The 16,185-nt window shown below is 40.2% G+C and overlaps 1 non-coding gene across 1 annotated transcript; it reads right to left on the bottom strand.

Annotated features, from left to right (window-relative positions):
- Window positions 1–9,947: 9,947 nt before the first annotated feature.
- LOC120264089 lies at window positions 9,948–10,054 on the bottom strand. The gene has a single exon (XR_005537268.1). It is a non-coding gene; the product is annotated as a small nucleolar RNA R71 (small nucleolar RNA).
- Between the last annotated feature and the right edge of the window lie 6,131 nt (window positions 10,055–16,185).

Raw genomic sequence — 16,185 nt, 5'->3', positions numbered from 1 at the left:
TCGTGGTGAACCACCCTAACACGTCCCCCGTTTTTTTAAATTTTTTTACTTTATATATGTACATAATATTATATTATATTATATTATATTATATTTATCGATTTATCTGATTTTGATATATATATATATATATATATATTTATCAGATGATTTCATCTAAGTTTAATTTTTTTTTTATGTCATCTTTATCAGATTTGATATTGATGATTTTAATAATAATAATAATTATTATTATTATTATTATTACTATTTATTTTACTTTATTTTATATTTTATATATTATTATTTATTATTTTTATTTAATAATATCATTTTTATTTATGATTTATTATTGTATTATGATTTATGATTTATTATTGGTTTTTAATAATATTATTATTATTATTATTATTATTATATATTATTATATTTATTATTATTATTATTATTATTATTATTATTATGATTATTATTTATTTTTATTTTTATTTATTTATTTATTCATATGTGTTTTTATTTGCCTCAAAATCTATGCCATCGGCTAATCTTGAAATTTGAATATTTTAAACCGTCTCGAGATCTATACTCTGAGTTGATCTTGTGATATGAACATTTTGGATAGATTTGCGATATGTGATCTCGGTTGATCCTGAGATGTGTGTATTTTAAATCCCCTCAAGATATGTACTCTCGGCTAATCTTAAGATTTGAATATTTTAGATCGCTTCGAGATATGTGTTCTTGGCGGATCGGGAGATTTGTGTCTTTTAGATAGCCTTGAGATATGTGCTCTCGATCGATCCCTGAGATTTGAATATTTTAGATCTCCTCGAGATATGTGATCACAACTTATCTTGAGATTTGAGAATTTTAGATCGTCTCTAGATTTGTGCTCTCGACTGATCAAGAGATTTAAATATTTTAGATCATCTCGAGATATGTGCTCTCAGCTGATCTAGGGATTTGAATATTTTAAATCACCTCGAGATCTGTGCTCTCGGCTGATCCTGAGATTTGGATATTTTAGATCATCTCGAGATTTTTGCTCTAAGATGATCTAGGGATTTGAATATTTTAGATCACCTCGAGATATGTGCTCTCGGCTGATCTTGAGATTTGAGTATTTTAGATTACCTCGAGATCTGTGCTCTCGGTTGATCTTCCGATTTGAGTATTTTAGATTACCTCGAGATCTGTGTTTTCGGATGATCTTGAGATTTGGGTATTTTATAATTTTAATTTTGATTTTGATTTAAATTAGGACATGTATTTAATTTAAAATCATTTTTATAAACATGGATCTTGCCACCAGATCCTAGTCTTCGCCAATCCATCTTGGTGCCGGAGCTGCGTTGAACGCCTTCGGCATATATTGGCATAGATTAGCAGGTTATCTTTCTCGGAGTCTTCTTCTATATTTTGTAACGGCAGTATTTTGTTACTATGCTAGTCTTGAGGTTGGGAGTACTGTGATGTTCTGTGTCTTATTATCCTGGTTTGGGTTTTATTCTCTTCTCTATGTTGTACTACTTATGAATGATGGTAATATTCTGATTAACTTTGCATGTGAGACCTCTTATCTTGTTTTGGGTGAATGTCTGGGTTCTTATACTATTATGTTAATTAAACTGAGTTATCTCTTGAAATTTATCATGATGAATATCACAGAACTGGAGCTATTCTATTAAATTATTGAAATATCTGTCATTTGGTGATTTCCTAGGTTTGACATCTTACTTTTAATAGATCAAATCCACAAGTAATAAGATAGCTCTCATTTGAGGTGAACCAGTACTGCAACATAAAAACTCTCATTTCTTACTATTTTCCATAATTATGTTTTAAAGATTGTTCTGGGTTGTATATAGGCAAAACTAAAGAAAGATTATTAAAAGTTGAAAGGTTGTTTATTGGTGTACTCTCCTCAAGTGCACGGATCGTTACAAATAATACAATGGTACCCAGTGAGGGGTAGGGTTATCGAACCACAGGAATTGGACTCCTAGTACTAGTTAATCTTCTAATGTCTAACCGGATCACAAATTCAGGGTAAAGATGATAACTAAGTGACCTAAAAGAGGGAAGGATGACATATAAGGATTAGAAATAAATTAGGTGAGAAACGCAGAGATAGAGTAGTGCCCCAGACAAATCCCTTAGAGAAATGTGTACGGATGCTTACCAGGTACATCCTAAGATTCTTGCGTGTGCTCAAGAGCAATGTTGCATCTATGGTTCTCAAATACACCAAGTTTTGCTAAGATAACTGTGGGTTTCATACACATCAAGTTTTGTAATCACACAAGGCAAAAACAACTATGGCAATCCACACACCAAGTTTTACCTAAGTAACTGTACAAATCAAACACATCAAGTTATACAACACAAGATTAAACACAAGAAACCAAAAGAACTCCATAAACATTAAAAGCAAGTAAATCAATATAACACTTAAACATCCAAGTTCATAGATCCATGGTATTGGAGAATGATTAGCCTCTCATAGTTTTACAAATCAGCACAATACTAAGGAAAACAAAAGAAATAGAAGCCATAAAAGACTCCACTCTATGCTTCTTAACCACTCCGACGGTTCTCCAATGAAGTCCTGCCTACTAAGCTCCGCTCCACTCGTGCTCTTTCACCATAGCTTCACTCCAACCCCGGAAATGTGAAAGGGAAGACCATGGCATCCACCCCTAAGAAAAGGAAGAGAGCCTCCCCTCAAATGACCAAGATCTGGGCTTAAAAAGTGGTTTTTGGGGTGAGCACAGTCGTGCTTAGGCCATATTTCTCTCTTTGATTATCTCGGGAAAGTATGGGTAATTGAATCAGAAGTTCAGCGTAAGCACGCTCCTGCTTTTCAAAGAGCATGCCCGTGCAAGGAGCACATAAACCATGCTTTTCTCAAGACTAGTGCTACAGTGATTCGCTTCAGTAAATTACTGCATTACTCAACTATAGTGTTTCCCCCTACAGTGTCGGTGCTTCACCTTATGTGGAATTCCAAAGATTATCATGGGGAGGGAGCACACCCATGCTCAGACCATGCTTCACCTATAACATAGTGTTTTGACCTCTTTTCACACTGTAATTACACCGAATCCTATTCATTTGCACAAGGACCTGTTTTCCTACACAATTACACAATAATACCCATAGTAGTATCGAATCACAATAAATAAATGCTTAAAGACAAGATAAATACATGAAAAGGGTATAAAAATGTCTATATGAAATGCACTCATCAAATACCCCCACACTTGAACATTTGTTTGTCCTCAAACAAAACACATCAACACATAAGAAAGAAGATGAATGCATGACCTCTTATCTCAATAATGGAATTTTCAAAAGTGTAAAGGGGAACCAGTTGTTCGAGTGTGTTTAGCTGATCAAAAATGATAAGTCTCATCCTCACCTTATACTCCCTATGTGTGTTTGTGATTACCCTAAATTATGTGCCCTCATTCATTGTTGGATCAACTTAGCTAACAATGACCTTATTCCATGCTATACTAAATGGATAGTAGCTTCATTCACCCTAAAGGTAGCCTTCTCTCCCGGTAGGTCATCAAATATACACTTGTAATGCCCAAAATTCAATTACTCACAAGCGGCTTTCACTCTTCTAGGGTGATAGCTCTTTCTACCATCTTTTAACACAATTTTTACAAATAACCGGTAGGGCATCCCACAAGGAATCCGACTTTCCGGTTTTTGATAAACAAAGAGAACTAATGGTCATTTAGCTAAAACATTCCCTAAGCACAAGTGGCTCCACAATTAGGGTAAAGTGGGAAGTAATGGGGTTTCTAAAGTGAAAAGTGCTCTTGAATAAGTGTTATTAAGTATACTTTTCTTACATTGAGCATCACTTTTATCAGGTTTTGTGGCTCATTCTTGTGTATTTTTGTTCTTTTGTGCATTTAGGGTTGTGGAGACAAGTTTGGAAGAAAGAAAGCAAAAATAGATCATCGACGCGATGTTTGAAGAATCTCTTGTACTGAACAAGGATCAAGGCACAGTTGTGATCACCAGCATGTGGGTGTGTGGCAACCTCCAAAAATGCCCAAGTGAAGTTACAAATTGGAGGGGCACAAATGGTAGTCACACACATATGCTCCAATTTGTTTAACATTGTCAAGAGCTTCATCAATTTGTTTGAAAGTGAAGATGCAACATGATTTATCGCATGGATGTGTGCCCAACCATGTGGCCTTAATGGAAAAAGAAGATTTCAGGAGTACTATAACAGTTTACTGTAGTAATTCATTGTAACAAAATACTATAGCCATTACTGTTCGCAGCACGCAGGAAATGAGAAGCCTGGAAATTCACACGCTCATGTGGAATTTCCACAGGGGAGTGTGAAATCCCGATTCCAACCCTTTAAATACCGCTTCGCAAGTTTGTTTTGGGGATCTTTGCCTATCTTTTGGAAAGAGCACGGCTAGAGCTTGGAGAGATTTTTGCTGGCATTTTGGAGCATTTCTACGGCATTCGATATTAATTTTCTTGGGAGGAGAGTTATTGGGGGAAGCTTTCGACGGCTTTGATTTGGTGAGGTGTGTCCTAGGCTCGACGGAGGAATCTTTGGACAAGAAAAAGCGGCTCATCAAGACCATCACCACGGAAAGAAGGGGTTTATCTTTATGGAGTTTTTACATTCACTTTGATTTCATCTTTGATTTTATATCGTTCCATGGAGAGCTAAACCCCTAGAATGATTTTGTTTCATTGACTTCTATTATGTTTCTTTTATTGATGTGTTTAATTGAGTTTCAATCTTGTGTGCTTATTGTTATGATTTTCTCCCTAGAGTGACACTAGGATTTGAGAACTCCTCTAGGTAATCTCTTAAATGAGTGACACTTCATTAAGTTAGACTTAGCAAGATTGAAGAGGGTTGAGAGGGTGAGTCGAGAGGTAGCGGAACGTCCCCTTTCCCTTCCGACGTGATTTATCCTGCCCCCATATTCCAAGAGTTCTTTGCAATCATGATAGAGTGAAGTGCTATTAGATCTTTTCCACTGAGGCTTAGTTGCGCGAGTGATAGAGTGAAGTGTTGAGAAATCTTTAGTGTTGGGTTTAATTTTGATTAGGGATCGTTTGCCTGGACCAAAGGGTTTTATCTACATTAGGGAATAAGGTTCATCACTTGGAATCTCTAGAGCCCCAAACAGTCCCACACAGTGTGAGATGTTAAGAGTATACCTTTTTGCCGGGCATAGTGTAGAGGGCTAGTCACGGTTGACCTTAGGTTTGGGACTATGTGTCTTTGGATCTCCACGACTCATTAAACTTCAATTAGGAGGCATAATATTAGTCTAGCACTTGAAACAATAGTCCTAGGGTGAGCATTATCCGAGTACCCCATTTCACCTTTGGTTACTTTCTCCGATTTCTCTTGTTCTCTCTCTTTTCGTTTATTTTCATCTTAATCAATAGGTTGAATTACAATCATCACTTGAATTTCACTATTAGCTAAGTAGCAATACTACTTGTTTCTAGACATCTACTCCTTGTGGATTCAACCACCCACCCGTTGGGTATTTTATTATTTCGACAACCCGTGCACTTGCAGAACACACATGCAAGTGATGTGTCACAAAGCAAGAGTGAGACTAACAATTAAGCTAAATAAAAATACACTAACACACTAGTGTTCCCCTAGACTTAGAAATTACACAAAACAAAATCATAGATCTTCCTAAGTCATGCCTCATCACAATGAATACAAAAGTAAAACCCTCCCCCATACTTAAACCTTACATTGTCCTCAATGTACAAATGCATCATGTAGAAATAAATCAAGGACACAAAAATTTAGGGGGAAGTTTTAGGGACTTTCCTAAGTGTGGGGAGTGATGTGGCCGAGCATGTAGGTTCCTTGTTTCCATATGGCTCACATCTTACAAGTAAAAAGGAGTACAAGTGAAGCTCAAGAAAAAAAAAGAATAAGAGACAAAACAAAAGAAAACAAAAAGAAAAAGAAAGATCGGTGATGATCGGTGATGCTCAAGAATCATCACGGCAGCTCTCATTCTCGCTAAAATGCCCTGTATTAAACAATAAAAACTAATAAACAATAAAATGCCCTAACAATTAACAATAAAAATAAGCAATGAAACATCCACAAAAACACCGAATATCGAACAAGAAATTTATCAAGAGCACCACCATCTAAACAAAACAACACAAAGGAAACAATTAAAATAAATTAAGAACACAAGAAGCACACAAAAACAACCAATATTGCTTAGGTTGCCTTCGAAGAAGCACTTGTTTAACATCACTAGCTTGACGTACATTAACTTACCTTAAGTAGGCTTGAACAGAGTGTGCTCCTCCCGGCTATAGCCTACATAGCCGCTTCCCGAAAATGAGAAATGAGTGAGCTTATCGGGGAACAATTTGGGGCTAGTTGTGTTGAGCTTCATTACAAATGTTGTGGTTGTAGGAGTTGTCTTCATCTTCTTTATTTTTCTACAATCAACTTCCTTTAGCCATATCTCTAGATCACTCTTGAAGGTTATAAGTATAAAACCATCTACTCTTAGGCCTCCAAGGGAACAACCTGGGATAAAAGTTGTTCAATTTCAAAACAAGAGGGTCTATAGATTGTTTCAGCCTTTTTATAGAGCCCATGTCCACTCCTTCATGTGCTTGCTTCTTCTTATTCACCTAGTTATAGTTTTCAAAAGAGGATGAGTGCTCAAATTCAATCAAGTATGATTCATCAGCCTCTTCAATCTTTTTCTTCTCCCAACGCTCCCCCATTTCAATTATTGGTGATACTTGTTCCACGATAAACATGACCAATTCTTGACTCTCCTTATCAAGAGGAAGTCTCTCTCTTGCAAGGGTAAGATTTTCCACAACTAAAGCCAACATCCTCCATGTGATTCTCCCAATTCACTTGTTCCAAATTAATTGGAGTAACATGAGAGTCTTCAATCAAGGGGTCGTGGAGTGACCCTATTGATGTCTGACCATAAACTTCTTCATTTCCACTTCCTTGCACACCTTTATCCTCAATAAGAATTGGAAGTCCTTCCCTCAATTCATGAAAAGTACAACACCTACGTGCTTCAACAATATAATTAGAGGCATCAAGAAGTTTACTTTCAGCTGAAGTGCTTGATTCAAATGTGGGTATCTCTTGTGTCATATTATCCTCCTGTCGTAAAAATTCCCAACTTTCCATGGTAAGGTTCATCTCAAATTGAATTGGCATATTTTGTGTTAAGAGTGGTGTTTCTTCATATAACACAGGGGGTTCAACACATAAGTTGGAAAACCATGGTGCATCTTCTTGGGTTGTCAGAGGTATCACATCATCCAAACTAATTGTGCATTGCCACTGTAATGATCCTTCATGGTAACCTGATACCACATCTCTTAAGCTGCAAATAGCATGATAATCCTCGATGATGCTGATAAGTGCATGCGTGATAAGAATACGAAGTATTCTTTCCTTATGATGAGCATTACTTTTCTCGAGTTTTAACGCTAATATGTGTGCATTTATGTTACTTTCATGCATATAGGGTTGTGAAGCCGAAGGTTAGATAAAGAAGCCAATGTAGATCGTGAATGCACCATTTGGAGGAAGTATTAGGAAATTTCAAACACAAAGACATAAGTCGGGTTTCAAGATGCGAGAATGTGTGCCAACCGCCTTGTATTCAAGTTAGCACAACGATTTGGAGGGGCACAAGGGCAGTCACATTCAAGCATTCCGACTTTTGCATGTATAGCAAGATTTACACCAACGTGTCCGTTTATTGAAGAAGCAAAGCGATCTACGGCGTAAACGTGTGCCCGTTTACATTACCTCGATGAAAACATGGATTCGAGAATGTGTTCGGGCCGGTACTGCAGCAGGTATTGTAGCAAACACTGTAGCAGGTACTGTTCATAGCCGGCCGAAGAAGGAGTAAAACAGAGAATCCATATGGGCGTGTGGAAATTCCACACGCCCGTGCGAAAAATCCACATGGGCGTGTGGACTCCCGATTCCAGCCCTATTTAAGGCCGATTTCAGCTCTGATTTCATGATTCTTTTCCCCATCTTTTCCCCAACTTAAGAGAGGGTAGTGGCTAGGGTTTTTAGAGGTATTTTCTAGGGATTTGGAGAGGTTCTATGGCTCTAACATCGCGCTCTGTTTGGAAGAAGGTTAATGGGAGAGCTTTCGTCGGCACCGATCCGGCGAGGTGTATCCTAGGCCGAACAAAAGGACCCTTGGACAAGTAGAGGACTCTCCACAAGACCATCGCCATGACTATCCAGGGAGTTTTCTATGGATTCTTTGCTTTTACATTTGATATCATTGATTGTAATTAGCTCCACGCACAGCTAAACCCCTAGTGGGTACTTGGATATTTGTGAACCCTAGGATGTATTCGTTTCATTGAACCTTTTTATTATGCTTTCAATTAATTGATGTTTTATTTGAGTTCCAATCATGTATGTTTGATTGTGTGAATACTCCCTTAGAGTGGCACTAGGGTTGAGAGTTCTTGTTGGTAACTCTTGTGAGTGAGTGACACACCACGAGAGTTAGACAAATCTAGATTGGAGAGGGTTGAGAGGGTGAGTCAAAAGGTAGCGGAGCGTCCTCTTTCCCCTCCAGTGTGATTTATTCTACCTCCATTTCCTTGAGTTCTTTGCGGTCATAGTAGAGTGAATGGGATAAGAGATGACTTTCCGCTGGGCCTTAGTTGTAGAGGCAACGGAGTGAAGCATTGAAGTGATTTTAGCACCTATGGCTTAATTGTGGCTAGGAACCTTCCACCTGGACCAAAGGGTTTGGTCTACATCTAGGAAGAGGATTTATCACTTGGAATCCCTATAACTTATTGTGATTCTATACGAGTGCGAGGTTGAGAGATTATTAAATCTCTCCTTCGGGACATGTATAGAGCTAGGCATGGTTGACCTTAGATTTAGGACCATGTATTTAAGAATCTCCACGACTCATTAATGCATTAGTTAGAAAGCATAATAGAGGGTTTTTGCACTTGAAACGATTGTCCTAGGCGGAACAATATCCGGGTACCCCACTTATATCGATTGCCTTACCTCCCCTTTACTTGCACTCTTTCTCTTGTTTCTTTTACTTTTGTTACATCACATTTTGTCACACAAATCACTATTCACTTTTTGTTTAGTTAAGAAACAATTTAAGTATTTTTATTCCCTACTCCCTGTGGATATGATACTCACTCATCTGGGATTTATTACTTCGACAAACCCGTGCACTTGTGGGACATACGCAAGGGGCGTTGTCAAGTTCTTGGCACCGTTGCCGGGGAGTAGGTGTTTAGAGATACTTTGCACTTTGTTTTCTTAGCAATTCATTCATTCATTCAATTTCTCATCTTCTTTTCTATCATTGTTCTGATTTTGTTTTCTTTTTTTTAGTGCAGCTCCAGGTTATGACTCGAGGGAAACCTTCGATATTGATTGAAGGAGATCCTGAACATGAACATACACTCAGAAGAAGAGGAAAGGAACTTGTACAAGAACCATCTAAATCAAGCTGAGATTGAAATGGAAGGGTTAGATAATATGGCAGAACAGAAATGAGCAACAGAGGGTACTTTCTGATTATGCTAGACCCTCAGTTTTGGGCACACAATCGAGTATTGTGCGACCCCCGATTACAGCTCTGAACTTCTAGCTAAAGCTAGCATTCATCTAAATGATTCAACAAACAACGCAGTTCAATGGTTTGGCCGATGAGCATCCAAACAACCATATAGAGAAATTCTTGGAAGTTTATGATATGCTAAAGATTAATGGTGTATCAGATGATGCTATCAAATTGAGGTCTTTCCCATCCTCTCTCAAGGGAAGAGCTAAGCAGTGGCTACATTCTTTGCCCAAGGCCTCCATCACGACGTGCAATGAGATGGTCGAAGCTTTTCTTGCTAGATACTTTCCTCCGGGGAAGTCGGCCAAGCTTCGTAATGAGATTTTATCGTTTGTACAGATGGAGTTGGAGTCATTGTTTGAGACATGGGAGCGCTTCAAGGATCTTCTGCAGTGGTGGCCACAGCATGGATTTCCCGATTGGATGATTATTCAGACTTTCTACAATGAGTTGAATCGGAGTACAAGGCAATTGTTAGATGCCGCTGCAGGAGGAACAATGGGGAGTAAAACACTGAAAAAAGACCGATAGTTAGTGGAAGACATGACCATGAATAGTTATCAGTGGAATGCACAGGAAAGGAAAAAGGCCCTTGGGCTCCATGAAATAGATGTAGTAACTTCATTGGCGGCTCAAGTGGAATCGTTGAGTAAGAAGTTAGATCTTCTAACGTCGAATAGAGTAGCGACCGTGACTACTTGCACCGGGTGTGGTGGAGGACATGCTCCCTCCGATTGCCCGATTTCCATTGGTGATGCATCTTCGGTCGAGAAGGTTGATTTTGTGGGTAATGCAATGAGGAACCAAGGGAATCCGTATAGCAACACCTACAATCCGGGTTGGAAGAGTCATCCCAATTTCTTGTGGAGCAACCAAGGTCCACAAAAAGCCATGGCACTACCGGGTTTCCAACAACAACAAGCCCCAAACATGGAGAACCGAGTTTCAGGTATGGAGACCCGAATGACCGATTTGGAGAAGGACTTGACTAGGTTCGTTCAATCTTCAGATACAAGATTTCAATCAGTTGAGGCTACACTTCGCAACCACACCGCTTCTTTGCACAATCTTGAAAATCAAGTGGGACAAATTGCGAAGTCTCTATCGGAGAGACCACAAGGGAGCTTGCCGAGTAATACCGAGACCAATCCTAAAGAGCATGTGAAGATGACCACTTTGAGAAGTAGTCGTGAGGTTGAAGGTAGGCTACCGAGTGAAAATCGCAATGAACACGCACCCGAGGTTATAGAGGTCGAGGAGGGAACAAGCAAAGAGAAGGAGGTGGCACCCCCATCTTTCAAGCCAAGAATCCCTTATCCCTCTAGATTGAAGAATGACCAAGGGGATGAATAATACAAGAAGTTCCTGAGTTTGTTCAAGCAACTCTACATCAATATTCCTTTTGTTGAGACATTGGCTCAAATGCCTAAGTATGCAAAATTTTTGAAAGGACTTGTTGACTAACAAGTGGAAGTTGGAGGAGAGTGCTTCAGTGATCTTAGATGTTTCTTGCTCGACGGTTTTGCAAAAGAATATGCCAAACAAGACGAAAGACCCAGGAAGCTTCATCATTCCGTGTAACATTGGCAATTTGGGTGAAGAAATAACATTGGCAGACTCAGGGGCCAGTATCAACATCATGCCATACACCTTCATTCAAAAGCTAGGCTTGAGAGAGCCTAGGCCCACTCGAATGACTTTCAATTGGCGGACCGAACTGTGAGACATTCGAGGGGCATCATTGAAGAAGTTCTTGTCAAGGTGGACAAGCATATTTTTCCGGTTGACTTTGTAGTGTTGGATATAGATGAGGATGCAGATGTACCTTTGATACTTGGGAGGCCGTTCTTGTGCACTTCTAAGGCATTAATTGACATGGTCGGCGGTGAGCTGACACTAAGGGTTGGAGATGATAAGAGCACATACCGCCTTGCCGAAGACATGCGTAATTCTCTTGATTTCGATGATACTTTGTATTTTCTAGACACTACTGATGAGATTGTTGATGAATAAATGTAGGAAATATTTAACCCAGATCTATACGAGGGTTTGTTTGACTAAGAGGTGGACAATGAAGTAATGATGCTTGGTAAAATAGAAGAAGTACCACCTACTCCGGGGATCATGAAGAAGGTGCTCCGGAAGATGAAGAGGGCTAGGAGACACCACCGGAAATGCTCCAAGGCTGTTGGAAATGGGCGTGAATAGAACAAATTAGATGAATCTTTACTAGGTGGTCCCAAGCCTGATAATTCACCCTCTACCTTCAAGAGACTTTGCTCATCATGCTTTCAAGTCATGGGTAAGAGGTCAACCTTCATCTATGAACCCCGTGAGGTAAGACAAGGTACGTCAAGCTTAGTGACGTTAAACAAGCGCTTCTTGGGAGGCAACCCAAGTGTTTACTGTTTTCTTAGTTGAGTAGTTTAGCGTTTGCATGAATAAAGTGTTAAGTGTTGGTGTCTTAATTTTTAGATGCTTTTGCTGTGCTTTTTAATGTCATCGTGTGTTTTCATGTGAATTTGGCGAAGTTTTGGTCGCTTGAGCTAGTTTCTCATGCTTTTCACTGGTATAGTTTGCATAATAGGGCAGAGTCTGAGTGTGTAAACATGTTCAGGAATTTTCTGTAGAGCTTGTAGAGTTTTTAAGGCATCTAGAGAACACACGGGCGTGTGGAATTTCCGCACGCCCGTGGATTTGTACTGCGAGCTCATCCAGAGAAGACACAAGGGCGTGGACGCGCCCCTGTGAGCGACCTTGTTATTTCCGCACGCCCGTGGGTAATTTCCACACGGGTATGCGTTTTCCTACAGACTTAGCAAATTATCCCGAGAGCACACAGGGGCGTGAACTCGCCCCTAAGGGCGAACTTGTGACAAACACATGGGCGTGGGTATTTTCCGCACGCCCGTGTGGATCTCTACAGAAGAGCTCCCTCCATCACGAGAAGACACAGGGGCATGAGTCCGCCCCTGTGAGTTAGGCCTGTGAAAGTCCATGCATGTGCGTAATTTTTACACGGGCGTGCGAAACACTCAGATGATTCTCTCAATTGGACAGAGAAGCCACAGCAGCATGCGGCTGCCCCTGTGGGTCAGGCGCATGGGCGTGGGTATTTTCCACATGCCCGTGAAGTTGCATTCAGAGACAGCGAGTGTTTTCCCGAGAGCGTACAGGGGTGTGCGTCTGCCCCTGTGAAGCTCTCTTCTGGAGGCGCACGGGGGTGGGTAATTTCCGCACGGCCGTGTGGTTGGGCAGGATGCCAAGAAACGCGAGTTTTTCTTTAAAATATTCTTGAATTCTCTTCTTCTTCACTTCCAATCACTCGAAGATCGACTTTGATCAGTCTCCTGGACCACATATCGCTGTTTTAGAGGATTTCCCAGTCAATTTCCACGCCGAATTCGAACTTTTCATAGCTATTTCATCGGTAAACAATTTTACCCTCTCTTCTTCGCCAATTCTTGTTTTTAATAAATCAAAAGTATTGACTTGCATGCAATTTCCACTTTATAATAGTTTATACATGTTAAGAAAGCGTTTAACCGTGGTTTTAAGTTGTAATCTCGGAGCATTAACGTTCAACCGTACGGATTTCACGCCCCGTAGATCCACACGGGCGTGGGTAATTTCCACAGGCCTGTGTGGAATTTTGCAGTACTGTTTCTAGCACTTCATTGATCGTTAAGCGTCCTAGAGAGACCCCACCTGAGCTTGTACACATAGAGTTCTCGTATCCCGAGCATCAGGCTCGATTTGAGAGATTATCAGCACTTAGTTTTGGTCAGTCTCGCTTTGTGGATTTGAGTGTGCTGAGAGAGATTCGGCGGAGGGACGAGCTAGCTGATGAGATTGATGAGATTCTAGCAGTGGGAAGCTAGAGAAGATTATTGACTATCCAAGAGCCAGCTTTCCGTGCGTTGACGCTAGAGGTGTTGGTGTCTTTCGAGTTTGATCAGCCATATGGGAGATTTGACACCGTGAATGTTATACAATTCTGAGTATTCGAACATCCATTTGGCATGGGTGTCACTAAATTCTCCGTTCGTATGGGTTTGTATGACGAAACCTACACAGGTCCAGAGGAGTATAGGACGCTTGCCAATGGATTTCCCGAGCATAGTGACACTGCAGCAAGCGTAGCGAGTTTTGTAAGGACATGGGCAGTACAAACCAGGATGTCCAAGGCCACCAGTCTATCCCGGCTGAGCTACAGATACTTACACTCAGTCCTCAGCTGGTCTATGTTCGGTCGACGTTACAACACAGCTGTTTTGAGCAGGAAGGACCTACTCTATTTATACTCCATGGTCTGCAATGTGCTTTGATTCACCTCGGGCACGTAGAGGCGGACGTCTTGAGGCACTAAGGCTAATTTGCGAGAGTAGGAGTATTATTCGCTGGTCCCTACGTCACTAGACTCATCTTGGGAATGGGTTTTCTGGACGCCATCTACGGTGCCTAGAGGATTGTCCTGCCTTCTCCTCTTGGGTTTGATACGATTAGGATGATGGGGTTGCTGCGTAGATGTGGGCCTGGAGCATACATTCTAGCTATAGCTGCTCCGGCGCTGGAGACACTCTGGCATTCGGTACCATTTTTACTCCTTCTTATGCTCATGATTGTTTTGAGAGGTTCGAGAGTACTGTGGGTGAGCTTTGGTCCGAGCTCGTAGAGGTCCGGACTTTACAGGTTTCGCAGTATGCGGGGATGATGGCGCGTCTTGACATCATACTGCAGCTATTAAAGCGAGATGCATCTTCACCCTTTATCAGGAGACCGAGGACTCCTCCGACATCACCACCACTATTTCTACCGGCGATATTTGATTTAGCACCCACAGCACCAGCAGAGCCGACAGCGGATGACACCGGTATTTGACTTTATTTTTTCATCATTTTTATTACTTTTTGCATTTCATTTTGGACTTGTATACTCAGAAATCACTTTCCTTCTGAGTTTATTTTCATTTTGTTGTCTCGAGTTGTATTCATTGCCATATCTTTTATATATACTTGAGTTGTTTTTGTTTTTATTGAGCTTTACTGAACCCCCTCATGTATGCGTACAGATGGTCTTGTCAGTATGGGAAATTGATAACTAGTCGTGGACACGGCCAATGTGGGCCGTCTGTGTGCTTCACATCCCGTTGGAACTTTACTCCCAAGGATTTATCTCCATCAAACGCAACACTCGAGTCAGGGGAGTATTGTTTCAATTGCCACTCTCACATCTATACCTGATTGCTTTATTTCCTATTGTGCTTGTATGGTACAATGGGGACAATGTACAACTTAAGTATAGTGGGGAGGGGGAGTTTCATAGTGCACATATCTTTTATACTAGTTTTGATTGATATACATGCTCACATAGCCAATGGCGGTTCACCTTAGTTGCAATGATTGTATTCTTGAGTTTAGGAGAAGTTTTAACACTGAATGTTCTCATGCTCTAGTTTTTGTTTGAATTTCTAGGAATTTTTGCCTGATTGACACTTGTTGCACTACTCACTCTTTAAACTCTTTTGGAAACTCAAGTTTGATGTAAAAGGGACTAGTTATAGTTGTTTCTTTTGTTAATTCTAAAAAAAAAGAACAAAATAGTTTTATTGTTTAGTTCTGCTTGTTAGGTGGATACTAGTTATGCCCTAATGAGAGAAAGAGCTATCTCATAGGATGAGTGAAATCTACCACTCCGGTAGAAAGAGCTACCACCTCGAAAGTGTGAAAACCACCTTAGCAGCCGTTTTGGAAAGGGCTACCTTAAAGGATGTGTGAAGCTAGTACCATCTTTGAAATTGTTGTTATTTTTGTAGAAAAATAAATCCCTTATACTTAGAACTTTGAGGAGTATACCTTGGGTTGACTTGAGTGAGTTCACACACTTACACTTTTATCGGGTTTGTTGTCCTTTTTTATTCAAGTTTTTAGCTAGAACATTGATTTTTTTCCGTATTTAGTCTTGAAATTTCCCTTACTTGTAGAATGCTCTCTTTGTATGCATTGCTGAACCTAAGGCCAAACACTTCCAATATTTCCTTCGTCTATACGTTAATGTTTAAATTTTTGCTTGAGGACAAGCAAAAGCTTAAGTGTGGGGCAGTTTGATAAGTGCTTGTGTGATAAGAATACGAAGTATTCTTTCCTTATGATGAGCATTACTTTTCTAGGGTTTTAATGCTAATATGTGTGCATTTATGTTACTTTCATACATATAGGGTTGTGAAGCCGAAGGTTAGAGAAAGAAACTAATGTAGATTGTGAATGCGCCATTTGGAGGAAGTCTTGAGAAGGTTCAAATGCAAAGACATAAGTCGGGTTTAAGATACGAGAATGTGTGCCAACCGACTTGTATTCAAGTCAGCACAACGATTTGGAGGGGCACAAGGGCAGTCACATTCAAGCATTCCGGCTTGTGCATGTATAGCAAAGATCTCCACCAACGTGTCCATTTATTGAAGAAGCAAAGCGATCTACGGCGTAAACGTGTGCCGGTTTACGTTACCCGATGAAAACATGGATTCGGGAGTGTTTCGGGACAATAC

Source organism: Dioscorea cayenensis, chromosome 6 (genome assembly GCF_009730915.1).
Source record: "Dioscorea cayenensis subsp. rotundata cultivar TDr96_F1 chromosome 6, TDr96_F1_v2_PseudoChromosome.rev07_lg8_w22 25.fasta, whole genome shotgun sequence".
Taxonomy (NCBI): Eukaryota; Viridiplantae; Streptophyta; class Magnoliopsida; order Dioscoreales; family Dioscoreaceae; genus Dioscorea; species Dioscorea cayenensis.
This window is presented reverse-complemented; position numbering and strand designations above follow the sequence as displayed.